Raw genomic sequence first — 3,347 nt, 5'->3', positions numbered from 1 at the left:
TGACGGGGATTCGAACCCGCGACCCTCAGATTGCGAGTGCCTTATCCACCTGGCCATGCCGGGCCAACTATTCCTTGAACTGTAAGCTATTTCATTATATCTTGTGGCCCGGGTTGGCTTTGCGGTAGACCTCTAGATTTTGGAACTGATGAGCCGGATTCTTATACGTGCTAAACCTCGAAATATTTCCTGCATATTAAGCTGTGAGTCCATTTTAAGAGTTGACAGTCAATCCCTTAGCGTGAATGATATGGTACTACTGACTGGTGCCTTCCCTATGGCTAGTAGTTCATGAATGATAGGGTACTACTGACTGGTGCCTTCCCCAACTACTAGCCATAGGGAAGGCACCAGTCAGTAGTACCATATCATTCATGTAACTACTAGCCATACAAAATTATAAACAACAGCAGACAGCCATAGTAGCTTTACCGTTAATATAAATAAACAAAATTAGTTAAATCTGCCACTAGGGCCTGTTGTTGAGTATTACGTTTCACGGTTTCCTAAGTTATTCAAAATAATATATCATATACGTAAATAATTACACCTATATTACTCACCTTGCCTTGCATGATCGATCGAATTGTAAGGGTAACAGCAGAACGATCGCAGGACAAAGTTTCAGAGCCTACGGTGGCCATAGCTGAAGGTGTGGTCAAAGGTCACGCGCTATAAAGAAAAAATAAATAAATCGTATATCAGATAAAGTCGTGGACGGGGAGGGGGATACGTAGACAGGACAAAGATCACGTGCACAAAGAACACATGTAAACCAGATACCAGGTAAAAATGGGTGAATTGATCGTCCAGTAAAATATCAAAAGTACTGGCTTCAAATAACGGAAGTATAATTCAGAATAGGACCAACAGGGACAAGTCTTCACAGCTGCCAGGCTACAAGCAACTACGTTCAACATCTAGGCACGTTGCCAAGCTATGTGGTACAGAAAGTTTATTGTAAGTGTAACGCGTCATACTCATATACATACAATGACGTAAACGGCGTGTAAGACCATATAAAAGTACTGTCTTGGGTAAAATGTACATGAAGGCGGGTCGTGTATATATATATATATATATCTATGGGTTGATTGTGAATAATACAATTACAATGGAGATGTGCAGATGAGTAACAGTATATTAAAACGTGTCGTATATATGGGACGATAATGATACAGAATGGTAATTGAAATGTTGTGGAAATGAGTAACTTTTATAAGAATATACATACATATATGATCCTAAAATGTAGTATATAATAATATCGGAAAATTCATGTAGGTTAAAATATTTAATTTCCATCCAAAAAATAGTTTAAAACACATGAATTTGATCAAATGTTAAGCATGCAAGTGAGCTTATTGGCTACAGCTTAGTTACAACTGTCTACTAGCTTTCATAGTTGTTATTTTTTGTAAATTCATTAAGCACAGCTCAAAATGAAAAACAAAGAAAAAGAGTTGATCAACGTGTTTATCTCGGGCTTATCACAATCCCCGATACAGGTATGATTTGGAAAGGCGAACCGAATCACAAGATAAAACTTTCCCTTATCATTTTGTTCATTAAGAACTTAAAGATGACGTAGTCAGTTGCTTTTCTCGTTAATACCATGAACTTCAAAATGGTTCGTCTTGCCATTATTTTCGTAGGTTCAAAACATTTTCTGCATATTAAATCGGTCGAAATTAAAATATTGAGGTTATCAAATCATGTTTTCTACCGTTTCGCAGGATTATTGCCTAAAGAAACGACATAGTGCACGTATATCTGTCTTATCATGATATAAGGAAATGTCTTATCATATTATAACTCACGTTTTGTGTTTGCAGTTTAGTTCGTTTGTTCGCGAACCCCTCTCTAAGTTTTGAAGCTAGAAGGACCAATCTTGGCAGGGTAGCTCAAGGGGTGTCCTTATCTATATGGTCAGAAGGTCAGTCTTATCCTATTATAACTCACGTTTTGTGTTTGCAATTTAGTTCGTTTGTTCGCGAACCCCTCTCTAAGTTTTGAAGCTAGAAGGACCAATCTTGGCAGGGTAGCTCAAGGGGTGTCCCTATCTATATGGTCAGAAGGTCAGTCTTATCCTATTATAACTCACGTTTTGTGTTTGAAATTTAGTTCGTTTATTTGCGAACCCCTCTCAAAGTTTTGAAGCTAGAAGGATCAATCTTGGCAGGGTAGCTCAAGGGGTGTCCTTATCTATATGGTCAGAAGGTCAACAAGGTATGATGATGTCTAGAAGTAAGTTTTTCGGGTCGCTGAACCCGAATCTGGCATCGAACTTTGCGTTTCTGGCTCTCTTTACGATCCGTTTCAAACTGTGTTCATACTCTCACTCAAGAGCTAGCGAGACTAAATGTGGCACAAGTGCTCGGGTACCACGTGCGTGTGTTCTAATGGGGGCTGTTTTCGACGACGTACCCTCCTTGGCATAGTTATAGAAGTAATTTGGGATAACAAAAAAGCTTCATCCATACATTGGATCCTCTCGGAATCATGAGGAGGCCTTTGAACCCTACAGCGGAGCGCGGGCGTTCTTTACTCGTTATATTTAATGTATTGAACCAGTCTGCCTATTAAAGAAACAAAAGACTTATGATTAGACTTTATAGTGTGCAAAAGAACCGAGATGAACAAAATAGTTCAAGAGTTTAAATACAAGCTTTACTTTTAAAAAATATTCTTCTTACTAGATGACAGGGCGTGGCTTAGTGGATAAGCGTTATGGGCTGCAGAAAGATGGGTTTAAGGCTTAACGTGTGATACAACTTAACACGCTCACCAATTTCAGCTGTGGGCGCGTATAAGAGTAACAAAGCCTTTCTGGCGGTTGGTTATTGTAGCCGGTTACCTTTCTTTTGGTCAACAGTTCAAAGTTAAGGACGGTTATACCTGAACATTAGGAATCTCTTACCTGACCCATGTGGTCGTGAAAATATCGTTCAGCTCTCAACAGCTCTCAACCTTGGATGACTGATGATATTAGAATAATATATAGCATGGCGCTTTTAGATATTTTATTCCCTCCATCGTCCCCCCCCCCCCATTCTGTTGAAATACAAACAAAACTTGCGTCGTTTGGTGTAAATTTATAACAGTTATTTCTCCTTTGCCTTCGTTGGTCGAAGTTTAGATGATAAATGGCTTTTTTTTTAGGTTTTTGTTGGGACAATAATTTGAATAAACCAAACAGCTGATAAGTTAAATAGTCTGAAATAGTTAAATAACATTATATTCGATTTTATTGAGAGTTTGTTTGTTTTGAATTTTGCGCAAAGCTACACGAGGGTTATCTGCACTAGCGCTCCCTAATTTAGCAGTGTAAGACTGGAGGGAAGGCA

At 38.8% G+C, this 3,347-nt stretch overlaps 1 long non-coding RNA gene across 1 annotated transcript in view; it reads right to left on the bottom strand.

Annotated features, from left to right (window-relative positions):
* LOC111088884 overlaps positions 1-3,347 on the bottom strand; it is a 26,349-nt gene that overhangs the window by 4,023 nt on the left and 18,979 nt on the right. The window contains exon 2 of the long non-coding RNA XR_002613266.1: positions 560-672. This is a non-coding gene — a long non-coding RNA (uncharacterized LOC111088884). The remainder of the gene's footprint in view (positions 1-559; positions 673-3,347) is intronic.

This window comes from Limulus polyphemus, unplaced genomic scaffold (genome assembly GCF_000517525.1).
Source record: "Limulus polyphemus unplaced genomic scaffold, Limulus_polyphemus-2.1.2 Scaffold4645, whole genome shotgun sequence".
Taxonomy (NCBI): Eukaryota; Metazoa; Arthropoda; class Merostomata; order Xiphosura; family Limulidae; genus Limulus; species Limulus polyphemus.
This window is presented reverse-complemented; position numbering and strand designations above follow the sequence as displayed.